Here is a 19,331-nt window from a genome sequence, read left to right on the forward strand (position 1 = left end):
TTTTTCGCGGACCCATTGAAGGGAATGGTTCCGCATACGGTCCGCAAATAAAAAGCAACAGAATGGACACGGAAAGAAAATACGTTTGTGTGCATGAGCCCTTAAAGTAGCTTTGCTGACAGGCTAAGGGTCCTATTACACCTGCAGAGGAAGCAGGCGGTTTTCGGGAAAGAAGAGGAGACAGTGGCTATTTCATGCAGCAATCTAGCTAATGCTATCACTCGCCTCCATACTGAATCAGTATGGCACAATCTGCTGCCCACAAACAAGGATTTTTAAACCTCCTAAAAGATTCTGATTACCCGATGAACGAGCATTTTCTCGCTCATCGGGTAATTGGTGGCAGTATTACACTGCCAGATCATCGCTAATGAGCATTCATATGAACACTTGTTAGCGATGATCTGAACAATTATCTTCAGGTGTAATAGGGCCTTAAAGGGGTTGTCTCACTACAGAAATAGCATTTATCATGTAGAGAACGTTAATACGAGGCACTTACTAGTGTAGTGGTATTATCCATATTGCTTCCTTTGACTGGATTCATTTTTCCATCACATTATACACTGCTCGTTTCCATGGCTACGACCACCCTGCAATCCATCAGCGTTGGCTGTGCTTGCACTCTATAGGAAAAAGCACCAGCCTATATAAGCTCCCACAGTACCAGCCACCAGAGAGGCTGGTGTTTTTTTCTACAGTGTGCAAGTACGGCCACCACTGATGGATTGCAGGGTGGTCGTAACCATGGAAACGAGCAGTGTATAATGTGGTAAAAAAAATGAATCCAGCCAGCAAAGGAGGCAATATGAACAATCACAATACATTAGTAAGTGCCTTGTATTAACTTTCTCTACATGACAAATGCCACTTGCTGAAATGACACAATCCCTTTAAAGGTAGGTTTTGTCAGCTCCAAAATCCTCTGCGTATCCCACGTCAGAAACCGCTGCGCTGTGTTTTCTGCCGCTGAATGGAGCTAAACCACTAGCAGGCTCCGGGTACGGCTTTGTGGGGGGCAATAACCCTCGGCTGCCTGAACTGCCGCTTGGCCTCCCATTGAATACAATGGGAGGCGGTTTCAGCGCAGATTCAGCCAGGTTTTCTGCACCAATGAAATGAACTCAGTGAGAGAGTGCAGTGAGAGCACAGCATGGACACGCAAGATAAGGTAGACCTCGCGGCACATTGCATTTGCCACTCTAATACTCAGTGATTTTGAGCCAAAACCAGGTGCGGGTCTAACCACAGAACAGGAGCAGATCTTTCCCTTATACCTTATCTCTGTGGAGGCTCCACTGCTGGTTTTGGCTCACCATCACTGATGGAAATCACTGACCAAACACTGATGTGTGAATGAGGCCTAACACTGCGCAGTATCACAGTGGTGAAGAGAAATGAGAGCTGGTGGCCGCCCCGTGATATATAAATGCCCCAATAACAATAAGATCTCTTTCACACGTCCGTGATGACATCTGTGACAAGCTGGTCAGTCTTTCATCCGTGAAAATGTCTGTGAAGGATCCGTGTGTCTGTTTTTTGCCCTCCAGGTGTCATCTGTATTCCATATACACTGCTAGGCTGAAAATTAAGTTTCAATCACAGCTCCTACCAATGGTCAGTGAATATCACTGACAGAACGAAGTGGTTTTCACGGACCCGTAGACTCCAATGGGCTGGTTTGGTTTTGGGCAGTTTTAGGTAACAAGCTGCATCTGAGCAGCCTCCTATTTACTTCACCACAGTGGAGAGGTCATGTTAGAATACCACAGCACCTGCCGCAGTAGCAAAGTAGAAGCTGTCGCTCCGAAATTATGGCTCAAATTATTTGTCTTCCCTACCATCCCAGTATTTTGAAGCAATGTACCCACCTTTCAAAATCCTTCCCCTTTAAAAAACAGGGAGGATGCTGCATGCACGCTAGGCGGGCGTCCCCTTCCTCCCTCTACAGATGGTGAAGCTCCAGGTCTCCAGACACATCAAGCATTGCTCTGCAAATGGCCGTTTGTCCTTCTGTTATGGAACCTTCATCTGTGGGCTCTTTATGACTTATGCATCTATGACATCAGCAGCACAGTTGCCATACTTACTACAGGGGCTTATTATCGATACCTACCTCATGCACTTTAACTTTGAAGTCAGCCACAGTGGTCCCAAGTATTAACCCTTTCTTGACTGACTGGAGACTACAATATACTTGTCACAAGAAAGGCCCCTAATCACTATGGCATTTAAAAGCTGCCCTAACAATAGTAAGTTAGGGAGTGTAATGACAGATTTGAGGTGTAATATGCCCACCCATGCCCTCAAGTCCATTTGCTACTTCAGAATTTACACAGATTCCAGTGGACTTTTCTTTTGGTGGCAAAAAGTAGCGATCTACCAAACTGTCACAGTAACAAGATTTTAGTATAACCAGTTTCTTATACATTGTCTTTGAAATGACCAATAACTCATCCAAAAAAAAACTAGCAAGGAAGCTTCCGCAAAGAGTACACATTCAAAACGAATAGGAATCAGGATTGGTACAGAGAAGAATTAAGGGGGTCATTTATCAAACTGGTGTAAAGTAGAACTGGCTTAGTTGCCCATAGCAACCAATCAGATTCCTTATTTCATTTTCCAAAGGAGCTGTCCAAAATAAAATATAGAATCTGATTGGTTTAATTTATGCTACATATTTCCACTGTATATTTCACTGTTTGCAATGCGTAGGGTTAGATCTTTGGTAAATCCGCACTGAAATCCACAGTGGAATGTCAGCAAAATCTGCAGTAAAATTTCCATGTTGGGCAATCTTCCCCATGTGGCAATGCCATAGCAGCCAGAACTGGTAGTGACACCTGCTGCTGTCTCAAGAAAGGGACCCTGTCACACACGGCCAGGAAAGGGGGAAGTGGCCGACGTTGTGCTGCTCTCTCCTTTCACTTTATGGATTAAACACACAGCAGTCATAGCATCACCAAACCTTATGATGCAGCGACCAAGCAGGTTCAATCACCAACCACACGGAGACGGTTACAACAGTCTTCCTATCTGCGTGGCATGCCGGTGGACGCCAGGCTGATAGTTAAGTCAAGAAGCTTTCAGGATACAAGCCCCAGACCAGCGTCCCAGATGGAGAAACTCTTCGAATAGGCTCAGGCAAAAAGACACAGCTACAGCATCATTAACCCCCAACGGCGACCATGACCTACCATTCATGAAACGCTCCCACCTCAGCCATGATGACAAATAACTTCTCCAAGTCGTTCCTGCCACCAAACGGCTTAACAGCTCCATAACTACCGCCAAATCAGCCCCCATAGGTGCTCCGGACAGGGACTCCCTAAAGCATCTGCCAACGGAACCAAGCTGAAGAACCGCTGCATCTGTGAATGGGATAACGCATCAGCAATTTCATTATTAATGCCAGGGATATGCACAGCTTTTATCCAAATAGTCCAACGCAAACAGATAAGCACTAAATGTCTCAAAAGCTTAACTACTAACGGATTCTTAGATGATAGACAATTAATCGCAAACATCACACCTTTATTATCCGTATGCAGCCTAATGCGCTTATTCCTAAAGAAACTACCCCATAACACCAACGCAACCACAACTGGAAAAAGTTCAAGTAAAACTAAATTCTTCAAAACACCATTCCGCACCCAGGACTCATGCCAAACCTCTGAACACCAATGCCCTTCCCAAAATGCCCCAAAACCTACACTCCCTGCTGCGTCAGTAAACAAATTCATCTGAGGGGCATCTACAAACTCCTCCTGCCACATAGAGCGACCATTAAAACTTTCTAAAAACTCCAACCATAACTTAAGATCATCCTTAGCATCATTATCCAATGCTACATGAAAACTAGGATTCTTAATACCTGCAATCCTCTGAGACAGCTGCCTACAAAAAACCCGACCCATGGGCATTACCCTACAACAAAATGTCAGCAAACCTAACAAAGACTGCACTTCCTTCACAGTAACCGAACGACGAAACAAAAATCCTTTAATCAAAACAGCCACTTTCCGCACCTTTTCCATTGGCAACCTCACTTCCCCAATCCCTGAATCTATAACGATACCCAAATATTCAATACAACAAGATGGATAGACAGTTTTCTCAATAGCTAATGGAACCCCAAACTCAGAACAGACATTAAAAAATTCACCTAAAACCTCAGAACATGCCGAATCCCCTGGAGGCCCAACAAATTAAAAATCATCTAAGTAATGAACCACACCTCCCTTCATTACCCGGACCGAGACAACCCACTCTAAAAAAGTCGAAAATGCCTCAAAGTAAAAACAGGAAATAGAACAGCCCATCGGCAAACATTTATAAAAATAAAACCTATCTTTGAAATAAAAGCCCAAAGAATTGAAAGCCGCTGGGTGTATTGGCAACAGCCTAAAGGCAGATTTAACATCCGCCTTGGCCAAAAGAGCCCCCACACCAAATGACTTTACCAACGACACTGCAGCATCAAACGTAGAATAGCACACTCTAGATAAAGAGCTATCAATCTCGTCATTCAATGAACTACCAAATGGGTAAGACAAATGGTGAATCATCCTAAATGAATTAGGTTCCTTCTTTGGAACCACCCCCAGAGGAGACAACCTCAAATCCCCAAAGGGTGGCTCCACAAAAGGACCAGCCACTCTACCTGCTAAAATTTCAGCATTCACTTTAACCTCCACAACATGCAGGTATTTCTCAACTGATGGCAGGTTCTTCACGATCACACAGCCCTGCCCAGAAAATGGCGGTATAATGAAACCCTCTGAAAAACCCGAAATCAACAAATTAGCTATCTGTCGGTTTGGATACCGACCTAACCAAGGGAGCATGCTCTCCAACTTTACTGGAGTCGACGCTTTTCTGAAGAAACTCCTTTGCCGTCGGCTGTGACGGCAAACTAGCCTTCTTAAAACATCTGGACATTGGATGGCCCGCCCCACAAAAAGCACACTCATGCTTGTACTTGCACGTGGCGGGCCATTTGCAATGTGACTCGTTGTACGCAAAACATACCCACCCGCTTCATTACACCCACAGAAGGAGGCGTCTTTGGAATAGCCACCGCCCTCTGCGGTATCAATAAATTAAGCCATAAGCCTACATCTTTAGTACCCCAACGCAACTGAGGATAGACCACCATTTTCTGCCTAAAATTCTCATCGTAATGGAACCATCCCAGACCACCAAAAGTTTTATATGCTTCCAGCACTATGTCTACATGCTGAAAAAGACCTGAGCATTTCTCCGGCTGTTTTTCACCTAAAACACTGGCAAAAATACAGAATGCTTGAAGCCAATTGTGGAAAGATCTATGAATGGGACGCTTCCTCTCCTCCTCAGATTTTTCATCTCTGCGCTCCATTCTAACAATAAAATCCTTAGAGGCAGGGAGGAGGGACAAAATATCAATAAAGTCGCCATTCCAGATCTTCTCCCTAATCACTGAAGATAGATGAAAACCTAATGGAGAAATAGAACAAGGCATAACTTCCCTAAAACATCCCTCTGCTATACCTTTGGCACGTGACAGCACAGGCACAGACAGAGACTCTATTAAGCTATCCCCCTCTCCCAGTCCCAAGTTGTCAGCCGGTAGCCAGGCAGAAGAAACATTACCTAAGAAACCACCAGCTGCAGCAGGGGAGAGAGGGGGTTGAAGCTGAGGGGGTCTAGCTACCAACCCCTGTAAAGAAGATAACACTAGTGATAAAGATGAAATAACTGGAGCAAGTTGCCCCGGCCACTCACCCAACTGCTGACCCGGTCCAGGTAGGGATGATGCCGCCATCTGCGCGCTGGTTCCAGGGTTCCTCCAGCCGCACCACCAGCCCAGCCAAAGGATGGTTGGCTATCCGCGACTCCCGTCCCAGGCCCCTCCACACCCTGGGACTCAATGCTGCGAGCCCCCAGGGGGGAGTTAAAAGCCTGCGGTGCCGAACCATTTCCGGACACAACCGGAAGGCGCATACTTGATGACGTCAAATCGCGGCGTCCCCTCGCAATGCCATCCACCGAACTCCCGGTCCCGAGAGATCTTGCCCGCGACTGCACAGACGGAGAGGGAGAAAATCTTCTGTTCGCACGCCGGCTCCTGAAGCTACATCCCGTCCACAGCTGAAACACCATCAGGAACCGGTGACAGCAGAGAAGATGGAAAGGCAGCAGACGTCCCGGACGGAACCGGCTCCGGATGTCTCAGGCGAAGAAGACACTCCCCAATCCAGGCAGGAGCTCCATCCTCCACAGCACGGCTCGCCAATTCTTCAATCAGGGACTCCATAAGGTAAGCAGGAACAGCTGGGCACTGTCAAGGAACCATGAACCAGACGTACAACAAGAGATGAGTGGAAATAAGAAGGCTTTATTGAAAATCAAGCAGTAAGGCAAAAGTCCAAACGGATGGCTAAACCGAAGCAGGGTCTTGCGAAGCCAGAGATCAGGAACCAGAAGGGTAGTCAGACGAAGCCTGGATCAGGAACCAGCAGGGTAGTCAGACGAAGCCTGGATCAGGAACCAGCAGGGTAGTCAGACGAAGCCTGGATCAGGAACCAGCAGGGTAGTCAGACGAAGCCAGGATCAGGAACCAGAAGCAGCAGCAGTCTTAGAAGCATGTGAACACAGGAGGACCAAGCAAGGAACTGAAGCCACAGACCTCCTATATATATGAGCTAGGCATCCAGCTCCTCCCAGTGGGAAGGAGAAGCCGCAGGGTGGGAGGCTACAAGAAACCCAGAAACCAAGATGGCCGCCAGCACATGTCAAACGAAGGAGAACAGCAGGAAGGTAAGACCATGACAGTACCTCCCCCTCAAGGGCCCCTCCTCCGCGGAGTAAGGAACGGTTTCTGAGGGAAGCGTGCGTGGAAGGCTCGGAGCAAGGCAGGAGCATGGACATCTGCGGAGGGAACCCAGGAACGCTCCTCTGGACCATAACCACGCCAATGGACCAAAAACTGCACCCGGCCGCGGACCAGGCGTGAGTCCAGGATATTGCTCACCTCATACTCCTCACGATTGCCCACTTGGACCGGACGAGGCCGAGGAACCGAGGAAGTGAAACGATTACACACCAGTGGCTTCAACAGGGAGACATGAAACACGTTGGAGATCCGCATGCCAGGAGGAAGCGCAAGGGCATAGGCTACCGGGTTTACCCTGCGAAGCACTCGGAAGGGACCAACAAAGCGAGGCGCCAGCTTGGGAGTGGGCACTCGAAGGTTGAGGTTGCGGGTGGACAACCATACGCGGTCTCCGACCTGGTAGGAAGGAGCGGGCGCTCGTCTGCGATCAGCCTGGAGTCTCTGGCGCTGCGCAGAGACCTCAAGGGACCTCTGGATCTGTACCCAAGAAGCACGTAGGACGGAAAGGTGATCCTCCACAGCCGGAATATCCTGGGGAGAGAATACCTCCGGTAACACGGCAGGTTGGAACCCATAATTGGCCATGAAGGGAGACGTCCCAGAGGAAGAGTTCACCGCCGTGTTCCTGGCAAACTCAGCCCAAGGCAGGAGGTCAACCCAATTGTCTTGGTGATCGGAGACATAGCAACGAAGGAATTGCTCCAAGGCCTGATTGGATCGTTCTGTGGCTCCATTGGACTGAGGGTGGTAGGCCGAGGAGAAAGAGAGATGAATCCCCAACTGGGAGCAAAAGGCGCGCCAGAACCTGGACACAAACTGACTCCCCCGATCCGACACAATCTCCTTGGGCAAACCGTGCAACCGGAAGACCTCCCTGGCAAAAATCGAGGCCAACTCTTGTGCAGAGGGTAACTTCTTGAGAGGAACACAGTGGCACATTTTGGAAAACCGATCCACAATCATGAGAATGACCGTATGGCCTCGGGATGCAGGGAGGTCCACAATTAAATCCATCCCCAGGTGTGACCATGGACGCTCCCCGGTGGCTATGGGTTGCAAAAGGCCCAACGGAAGGTGCCGAGGGGACTTACTCTGGGCACAAACGGAGCATGCCGCTACATATGCGGCGATGTCGGAACGTAGAGAAGGCCACCAGAACAGACGTGAAACAGCCCAGGACAGCTGATTCTTTCCAGGATGCCCCGCGGCCTTGGAGTTATGGTAGGTTCGCAACAACCGAGTGCGCAACTCCTCAGGCACAAAACATCTGCCGTTGGGTCTCCCAGAGGGAGCACCAGATTGAGCCGCCAAAATCTGCTCACCCAGGGGAGAGGTCAGGCTGGTGCGAATGGCGGCCAGGATCTGATTCGGAGGTATGACCGAAGTCGGAATCGACACCTCCCCGGACAGCTCGGAGTACTGCCGTGATAAGGCATCCGCTCTGATGTTCTTGGAACCGGGTAGGTAGGAGACCACGTAATTAAAACGTGACAAGAACAGAGCCCATCTGGCCTGACGTGGTGTCAATCTCTTGGCCTCAGAGAGGTAGGTCAGATTCTTGTGGTCCGTCAGGATGAGAACCGGAACCACCGAGCCCTCGAGCAAGTGCCTCCATTCTTTAAGGGCCTGCACGATGGCCAATAACTCCCTGTCACCAATCTGATAGTTGCACTCCGTGGAAGACAGTTTCCGGGAGTAAAACCCACAAGGAAGCAGAGGACCCTCTGGTGTTCTACGCTGAGACAGAAGGGTGCCTACTCCCGTCCACCTCGAGGACAAAAGGCAACCCAGGGTTGGGATGTGACAGAATCGGAGCCGACACAAAGGCGGACTTTAGAGCCTCAAAAGCTCGGATGGCCTCGAGCGGCCAGACCTGGGGATTACTGCCCTTCCTGGTCAGATCCGTGAGAGGCTTGGCTAGCATGGAAAAGTCCCTGATGAACTTCCGATAATAATTGGCGAAGCCCAAAAAGCGCTGCAGGGCACGAAGACCACTGGGCTGGGGCCACTGTAAGACAGCCAAAACCTTCTCAGGATCCATGGAGAACCCCTCAGCGGAAATGATGTAACCTAAGAAGGTTACCTGGGATTGGTGAAATTCGCATTTCTCAAGCTTACCGAACAGCTTGTTCTCTCGTAACCGTTGCAACACTCGTCTGACATCCAGAATGTGGGCCTCCCTGGATTCAGAATATACCAAGATGTCATCCAAATAGACCACCACACACTGCTGCAACAGGTCACGGAAAACATCGTTGATGAATTCCTGGAAGACTGCGGGCGCATTGCACAACCCAAAGGGCATAACCAAGGATTCATAATGACCGGTCCTGGTGTTAAACGCGGTCTTCCACTCATCGCCCGCCTTGATCCTTACCAGGTTATATGCCGCCCTCAGGTCGAGTTTGGTAAAGACCGTGGCCCCTTTGAGGCGATCGAACAGCTCGGAAATCAAGGGTATCGGGTAAGCGTTCTTGATCGTGATGCGACTATAATCGATGCAAGGCCTCAACTCACCGCCCTTCTTTTTCACAAAGAAAAATCCAGCCCCTGCCGGGGACGAGGATTTGCGAATGTGTCCGCGTGAAAGCGCCTCCCTCACGTACTCCTCCATGGCCTCATTCTCCGCTACCGACAGTGGATAGACTTTGCCACGAGGAGGAACGGCACCAGATTGTAACTCTATGGCACAATCGTATGGGCGGTGCGGAGGTAGGGCAACCGCACGCACCTTATCGAATACATCCCGGTACTCCTCGTATTCAGGAGGCAACAGAGAGTCCGAGGAAGTACACAGCAACTTGACAGGCCCATGGATGCAACTAGCCCCACACTGCGGTGACCACGAGAGGATCTCGGCCGATCTCCAATCGAAAGTCGGATTATGCTTCTGGAGCCAGGGGTACCCCAAGACCACAGAGTAGTGTGGAGACGAAATAACCTGGAGACAGACCGACTCTCTGTGAACGGCACCAATGGCCATCCCCACTGGAAGGGTCTCCTGAGTCACGTGTGGCGGCAGAAGGGGTCTGCCGTCTATCGCCTCAAGAGCCAGTGGGGAACCTCGAGGCTGCAGAGGAATGGAATTGGCGGCAGCGAACACACTATCAATGAACAAACCACCAGCACCAGAGTCCACCAACGCCTGGGTCGTCACCGAGCCCCCGACCCAGGAGAGGACAACAGTAATCAGTGGTTTGTCAACACGGAAAACCGGGGACGAGGAGACTCCACCCAAGATCTGCCCCCGACAGGATCTCAGGTGCGAGCGTTTCCCGGACGGTTCGGGCATGCCAACCGAAAATGCCCACCGAGACCACAGTACATGCATCGGCCCTCGCGTCTCCGGAGTACCCTCTCCCCCTCGGACAGGCGAGCAAACCCCAGCTGCATGGGTTCACCCCCAGACAAGTCATCCCCAGGAGGAGTGGGAGGAGAGGGAGGCACGGGTGGGACAGCAAACGTAGGCGCCAATCTGTTAGAAGACCTCCGCAGGCTCTCCTTAAAGGAAGGTCTCTCCCTGAGTCTGGTGTCAATCAAAATCAGGAAAGAAATAAGAGATTAGAGCTCCACTGGTAGGTCCTTAGCTGCAACCTCATCCTTCAAGGCATCCGAGAGACCATGAGAGAAAGCAGCGACCAGAGCCTCATTATTCCAGCCCACCTCTGCTGCCAGGGTACGAAACTCAATGGCGTATTCAGCTACGGATCGTGAACCCTGTCTGATGGACATAAGGAGCTTCGCAGCAGAGGCAGCACGAGCCGGCACATCGAATACCTTCCGAAGAGAAGCAACAAAACCGGAAAACTCGGCAACCACCGGATTGTTGTTCTCCCATAAAGGGCTGGCCCAGGCCAAGGCCTTGTCCGAGAGCAGCGAGATCAAGAAGCCCACCTTTGATCTCTCAGTAGGAAAGGCATGTGGCAGCAACTCGAAATAAATGCCCACCTGGTTAAGGAAACCTCGGCACTGAGTTGGCTCTCCCCCAAAGCGCTGTGGAAGGGGGGCAGAACCGGTCATACCCCGAAACACCGCAGGCGCAGCAACAGGTGTCGGGGTAGACTCTGGCGCAACAACCGGAGCGGCAGTAGGAGCGGGCCCAGGAGCGACAACCGACCCATCGGCAACGGAAGCTAAATGAGCCGTGCGTTCAAGCAGGGTTTGCAACACCACAGCGAACCGACCCCACAGGTGATCCTGCTGATCAAGTCTGGCAACCAGCGTAGGTAGCGAGGATGGCCCTGTACCGTCAGAATTCATGGCTTGGTCCTAATGTCAAGGAACCATGAACCAGACGTACAACAAGAGATGAGTGGAAATAAGAAGGCTTTATTGAAAATCAAGCAGTAAGGCAAAAGTCCAAACGGATGGCTAAACCGAAGCAGGGTCTTGCGAAGCCAGAGATCAGGAACCAGAAGGGTAGTCAGACGAAGCCTGGATCAGGAACCAGCAGGGTAGTCAGACGAAGCCTGGATCAGGAACCAGCAGGGTAGTCAGACGAAGCCTGGATCAGGAACCAGCAGGGTAGTCAGACGAAGCCAGGATCAGGAACCAGAAGCAGCAGCAGTCTTAGAAGCATGTGAACACAGGAGGACCAAGCAAGGAACTGAAGCCACAGACCTCCTATATATATGAGCTAGGCATCCAGCTCCTCCCAGTGGGAAGGAGAAGCCGCAGGGTGGGAGGCTACAAGAAACCCAGAAACCAAGATGGCCGCCAGCACATGTCAAACGAAGGAGAACAGCAGGAAGGTAAGACCATGACAGGCACAAACGGTCCGCTTGACAGCCGCAGGTCACTTAAAAAAGGCACCACAGCCTGTGTCTCTCACCCTCTTATTCACTTCCAGAGGACTCTTACAACCAATCAGAGCCCTATCTCCGGGGGCCCCCCAAAACACTGCCCTAGCCCGAGATCATTCACAGGCCCACCTGAGAACCAATCAAACTAGGTTGCTGGGCAAAACACATCAGCCCAGAAACCTTAACCATAACAGCGGGAAACTCTCCCGCCCAAATCTACGTTTCTCTGCCCTCCTACCCTAACAACACCACCTAGGGTCAAATAAAGTTCAAATCTGGCTTAATGCCAATTCTGCCATGGGTCCCCCTCCTAATGGTCCGGGGGCTATTCAATCTTCACACAAGCAAATCACTTAATCCCATGGAAATGTATGGAGGTCTAGAGATACAGTCTCTACTCACAGCATGAGGTGGACAGGCTGTAGGTCTACTTAGGAATATGAGTAAATATACATATTAGGGCTCATGTACACGGTTGTGTTTTATTGTCTGTAAATGGGTGATATGCTAAAAGCCGTATCCATGCACTATGCCACCGTTTATGTTTTAACTTCTGTAGAAATGTCCAATCCTTGTCCACAAAACGGACAAGAATAGGACATGGTCTACCATTCTACAGTTATTGGAGTGACTGTAAATACATGTGTGTGATCCTCTGAGGTGGAAGCAGGTAGACACTGACCCTGTTTTATCCATAAAGGGGTTATCCCATGACTAATGTAAAAAAAAAAAAAAATCAGACATCATATAGTACATGCCAACCTCTTTCTAACAAAGCTAGAACCGGCCCTGTACCTCACATGGATCCAGAGATCTCCCCATTCAATGCTCTACTAGATTGATATCAAGAAGGCAGCTCAAAGGAAGTGTCTTTTCTGCTGCAGCTAAGGGGGCATGGTCCATGCTCTCCCTATCCCAGCTCAGGAGCCAGTTGAAGGATGAAACTGAGCATGTGCGGCCATCTCAGTGAGCAGGTCAAAGAAATAAGAAAAAAGCAAACAGCAGGTGGCGCTACACTGATACATTTTATTGAATAACTCTGTGGCTATGCTAACTTTTTATTTACTTATGAATACAAAAGTATTCAGACCCAGGTGCTGGTTTGAAAACTGTAGAATATTTTCTGTGGGACAACCCCTTTAAATGCCGTGGGGAGAATTTTTTTTTTCCTCTGTAATGGAGATTGCAAATTTAAATAATACATCTGGTATGTCACTGTCCATGTTGTGAGGTATTTCAGCTTCGCCTGTCTTTAAAGTGAATGGGGCCCGCCGCGAACTTGCGGTTCGCGAACCATCCTAGCCGATGTTCGTCCATCACTACACCCGGGACCCCCGCCGATCAGCTGTTTGAGAAGGCAGTAGTGCTACAGCTTTCTCTCAGCTTTCCCTAGGCCATGTGACATCACATTCATTGGTCACATGGCCTAGGCGCAGCTCTATACAATGTACAGCGCTCTGATTGGTAAACTGTGAGAAGGTCTGTTGCATTCTCAAACAGCGGATCAGCGAGGGTCCCGGATGTCAGACCACCACTGATCAGATATTGATGACCTATCCAGAGGATAGGACATCAGTATAAAACTCCCAGAAAACCACTTTAATGTGTGGAGGCTGACTCAAGGAGGAAGATTTTGAGCCAGACTGGAATGATCAGATATACACTTGCTCATTCATCTTGTCATACTATCGCTGGAGGTGGGCTACTTTTTCGTGGGCCACCCTGTATATAAGTTAGGCGTAAACGTGGAGCCCAACAGTCATTATTTGCTGCACCTTATGTCTGAAGGAAAATGCATTTCTGGTGTTTTACAGTAGAAACCCATACTCTTCAAAAAGTATCCCAAGGTGTCCAGACCAATTTTTTTTATTTATTTTATGCACTTATATAGCGCTGCTATATACCGCAGCTCTTTACAGACATTAGCATCCAACTGTCCCTAATAGGGCTCACAATTTAAGTTCCCTATCAGTATGTCTTTGGAGTGTAGGAGGAAACTGGAGTACCTGGAGGAAGAGGGACAACTGATTAATTACTTAACATATGGAAGCTCAAAAACTCTCAGAAGACTCTTGTCACCCAAACTTTTAAAAATATGAAGTTCTTAGCACACAATCTGATGACATTGTGTGAGCCCATCTGCCACGTCAAGGCGACCTCATTCAGATAGGTCCCTACACTAAGACTCGTTTTTTTTTTTTATAACATGATTTACACTGATTTGCACTATTTATTTGAAAAGCCAAACTGATAAGCAGTATATTGGCGTTTCTCTATAACAACTGACTACTTTATATAAAATAATTTAAAAGCACACTGCAAGTGATAACACCAGTTACACTCAATATATCCTTTTTATATGTATAACGTATTAGTGTAGGGACCCACCTAAACAAGGAGGGATTAAGCACTGCAAAAGGGCTAACAAAACAGATGTAAATTTAATATATGAAATAGAATTCAAGCCATGTAATGTTATAACAATATTGATTGCAACTGGTACACCATGCAATGTTTGTATAGTCAGTCACTGTAGAGGAAAAGCTTTTTTGTTTTTGGTGCATTATGTGGCGGAGGCCAAGCTTTGATTTTTCTAAAATGTAAAATTTAGAACAGAACTTTTCTCCTATTACTATGTAACATTTTATGGATATCACATAGGAAGTGATATCATACACTATATACACTACACTTATCCTATATACAGACACTATATAAATGACACTAATCCTATATACACACTGCATACATTTACCCTATACATAGACTACACTTACCTTTCACAAACACTATACAGACTACACTTACCCTGTGTATGCACAGTACATATATATATATACTACATTACACTGACCTGATATACATACTGTATAGACTACACTTACCGTAAATATACACTAGACCAGTGATGGCGAACCTTTTAAAGGCCGAGTGCCCAAACTGCAACCCAAAACCCACTTATTTATTGCAAAGTGCCAACAAAGCAATTTAACCTGAATACTGCAGTCCAATATAGTATATCCTCTATGTACTTTATTATTTAGCTATAATAGCCTGCCTACATTCAGTGCGCTGCCTGTGCTGTTCATAGTGCGCCTGCGCTGATGAATGGCAGAAAAAGTCTAAGGCATATTGTACACCATAGACTTTTTCCAGAGTGCAGGTGCCCACAGAGAGGGCTCTGGGTGCCGCCTCTGGCACCCGTGCCATAGGTTCGCCATCACTGCACTAGACTATTCTCACTCTATATATACATTACATAGAGTACATGTACCCTAAATATACACTATATACATTATACTTGCCTTATACATACACTATATACTGTACACATACCTTATACACTAAATATTGACAACACTTACCCCTATCCTATGTACAGTGTGTAGACTACACTTACATTACAAATGCACCCTATTCACTACACTTACCCTGTGTACATCGTTTTTATTTCTTATTTTTTACAGTATTCACCTGAGGGGTTAGGTAATGTGATATTTTTATAGAGCAGGTTATTACGGACGCGGTGATACCTAATATATATACTCTTTTTTTATTTATGCAAGTTTTACACAATGATTTCATTTTTGAAACAAAAAAAAACATGTTTTAGTGTCTCCATAGACTGAGAGCCATAGTTTTTTCAGTTTTTGGGCGATTATCTTAGGTAGGGTCTCATTTTTTGCGGGATGAGATGACGATTTGATTGGCACTATTTTGGGGTGCGTATGACTTTTTGATCGCTTGCTATTACACTTTTTGTGATCTAAGGTGACAAAAACGGCTTTTTTTACATCGTTTTTATTTTTTACGGTATTCACCTGAGGGGTAAGGTCATGTGATATTTTTATATAACAGGTTATTACGGACGCGGTGATACCTAATATATATACTTTTTTTTATTTATCTAAGTTTTACACAATAATTTAGTTTTTGAAACAAAAAAATCATGTTTTAGTGTCTCCATAGTCTGAGAGCCATAGTTTTTTCAGTTTTTGGGCGATTATCTTAGGTAGGGTCTCATTTTACATCGTTTTTATTTTTTACAGTATTCACCTTAGGGGTTGAGTCATGTGATATTTTTATAGAGGAGGGTTTTATGGACATGGCGATACCTAATATATATACTTTTTTTGCATTTATGTAAGTTTTACACAATTATTTCATTTTTGAAACAAAAAAAAATCATGTTTTAGTGTCTCCATAGACTGAGAGCCCTAGTTTTTTCAGTTTTTGGAAGATTTTCTTAGGAAGGGTCTCATTTTTTGCGGGATGAGATGACGGTTTGATTGGCACTATTTTGGGGTGCGTATGACTTTGATCGCTTGCTATTACACTTTTTGTGATGTAAAGTGACAAAAAATTGCTTTTTTTACACCGTTTTTTATTTTTTATTTTTACGGTTTTCACCTGAGGGATTAGGTCATGTGATATTTTTATAAAGAAGGTTAATACGGACGCGGCAATACCCAATATATACATATTTTTTTTATTTTTTTAAGTTTTACACAATGATTTCATTTTTGAAACAAAAATAAAATGTTTTAGTGTCTCAGTAGTCTGAGAGCCATAGTTTTTTCAGTTTTTGGGCGACTGTCCTATGTAGGGGCTCATATGCCTTTTTGATCGCTTGGTGTTGCACTTTTAGTGATGTAAGTTGACAAAAATGGCTTTTTTATACACAGTTTTTATTTTTTATGGTGTCTATCGGAAGGGGTGGATCAGGTGATATATTTATAGAAAATATTTCTATTAGAAAATCAGGGGAATGGGGCGTGTTTGTTTGTTTTTTACTTGAAACTTTATTTTTTTATTCAAAACACTTTTTTTAACTTATTTTTTTTAAAACTTTATTTCTGTCCCACTCTTTTAGGGGTCTGATCCCCTCTGCAATGCATTACAATACATCTGTATTGTAATGCATTGCCTGTTTGGCTGGATCTCCTCAGCTCCCGTAGAAGGCAGTTCCTGATGCCGTGCAGGGCATTGGGCAGCCTCTGCACGGCATCTGGCTGCCTAATCACGCATCGGGTCCCCGCCACAGCAGCGCGGGGACTCGATGCGATCACTCACCTGCCGCAAACAACTTCTATGTCGTGGTCAGCGCGGACCGCGGCATAGAAGGGGTAAACAGCAATGCTGGTGGATACAGCAGGGGCCCGTCTACCAGAGACTGCCGGACCCCTGCAGTGATCGGGCGCACACCGCTCCGGTGCCCGCCCATCATCCTGCCGTGCATGTACGGCGGAATGCATTCTGGCAATGCATCCCCCGCCATACCTGTACGGCGTTCTGCGCTAAGGGGTTAATAGGGTTGATCATGCTGACAGACGCTCTTTAAGAATATACTTTACACTGAGAATATATGCAATGCCTGTTAATTTTTTCTCATGTGGTCCATGAGAAGGTTCTCTGTGAAGACTGCGGAGACTGAAGATTGTGTCTGAATTAAAAAGAAAACAAGACATAAATATTCCAGCAGTTGTTGGACTCTTTAACACATACTGTCTATCAGGATGGACGCCGTGTCTCAATCTAGTATCAAACAACGAGTGACCCCGATGGTCATTGTAACTTGTCACACCTCACCTTTCATTTGCTAAGTGAACTGGACAACTGCAACTTCTGATACTCACTAATTTCCAACATTCTGTTATTTTCTGTGATTTTGTTGATGTCGTCACATAAAAAATGTACATGGAGTCTCAGCCCAATGGAGATTCTTAAAGGGTTGCAAAAAGAAGTATAAAAAGTATTCCCAAATCGTGCACTGAGACCCTATTTAGCATAAAACAGCAATTTGGGTAATAAAAGAATCAAGCATATTTTTATTTTTTATTCACATAGCCGTATCAGGGCTTGTCTTTTGCAGTACAAGATGTACTTTCCAATGGCGCCATTTACAGTTGCATACAATGTGAATGGGAAGCGGAAACAAATATCAAATGGGGTGGAATTATAAAAAAATAAACAATTCTGCAACAGTTTTATATTAGTGTTTTTTTTAACACCGTTTCCTATGCATTAAAACTGACCTATTATTTTTATTCTTGGTCATTACGATTACATTAGTCCCAGGTGCCTGCAGTTTAAAACAGATGGCACCTGGCGGATATCGCGCCCGCTCTGCTCATGCGGTTTTTGTTACAGAAGCGCACAGAAATCCGTACAGAAATTTGTGCTGACTTTCTGCACCTTACCCTACACCTGTGTACAGGCACCCTAAGGCTTGGAGGGGAGTATGCAAATTAACTCATACCAGCCCAACCAACTATCTGAATTAAAAATTACCCTTTTTGGGAGTCTTTTTCAGATATTTATATGACTGTGTCTGTAGTAATAGAGCAAGATTTGCATTTAAGGGTTCAATCCATAAAAGCTGGTTTCACAAGCTAAGGCCTCATGCACACGACCGTGCCGTTTTTTTGCGGTCCGCAAACCGCGGATCCGCAAAAAACGCAAGCCGCCCGCGTTGCCTTACACAATTTTCGCCGGCAATATAAATGCCTATTCTTGTCCGCAAAGTGCGGACAAGAATAGGACATGTTATATTTTTTTAGCGGGGCCGCGGAACGGAGCCATGGATGCGGACAGCACACGGAGTGCTGTCCGCATCTTTTGCGGCCTCATTCAAGTGAATGCATGAGGCCTAAAGCAGCAATGCATATGAAGAACCTCACTTACAGGCAACTACATGAGATGAGTTTAATGACGCCAAGAATTTTCACATTTTAAGGCCTCATGCACACAACAGTATTTTTTCACTGTCCACAAAACAGGGTTCCGTTGGTCCGTGATCCCTGACCGTTTTTTCGTCCGTGGGTCTTCCTTGATTTTTGGAGGATCCACGGACATGAAAAAAAAGGTGTCCGCCTGGCCGTGCGGAGCCAAACGGATCCGTCCTGAATTACAATGCAAGTCAATGGGGACGGATACGTTTGACGTTGACACAATATGGTGCAATTGCAAACGGATCCGTCCCCATTGACTTTCAATGTAAAGTCTGGAGTCCCTTTTATACCATCGGATCAGAGTTTTCTCCAATCCGATGGTATATTTTAACCTGAAGCGTCCCCATCACCATGGGAACGCCTCTATGTTAGAATATACTGTTGGATATGAGTTACATCGTGAAAACTCATATCCGACACTATATTCTAACACAGAGGCGTTCCCATGGTGATGGGGACGCTTCTAGTTAGAATATACTACAAACTGTGTACATGACTGCCCCCTGCTGCCTGGCAGCACCCGATCTCTTACAGGGGGCCGTGAGCAGCACAATTAACCCCTCAGGTGCCGCTCCTGAAGGGGTTAATTGTGCGTATCATAGCCCCCTGTAAGAGATCAGGGCTGCCAGGCAGCAGGGGGCAGATCCCCCCTCCCCAGTTTGAATATTATTGGTGGCCAGTGCGGCCCCCCCCTCCCTCCCTCCATTGTAATAATAGCATTGGTGGCACAGTGTGCGGCACCCCCTCCCTCCCTCTATTGCATTAACATTGGTGGCAGTGTGCTCCCCCCCTTCCTCTCTCTATTGTTTTAATACATTGGTGGCAGTGTGCTCCACCCCCCCCCGGCCCCCCCTTCCTCCCTCTATTGTTTTAATACATTGGTGGCAGTGTGCGCCCCCCCCCCCTTCCTCCCTCTATTGT

This window comes from Bufo gargarizans, chromosome 5 (genome assembly GCF_014858855.1).
Source record: "Bufo gargarizans isolate SCDJY-AF-19 chromosome 5, ASM1485885v1, whole genome shotgun sequence".
Classification (NCBI taxonomy): domain Eukaryota; kingdom Metazoa; phylum Chordata; class Amphibia; order Anura; family Bufonidae; genus Bufo; species Bufo gargarizans.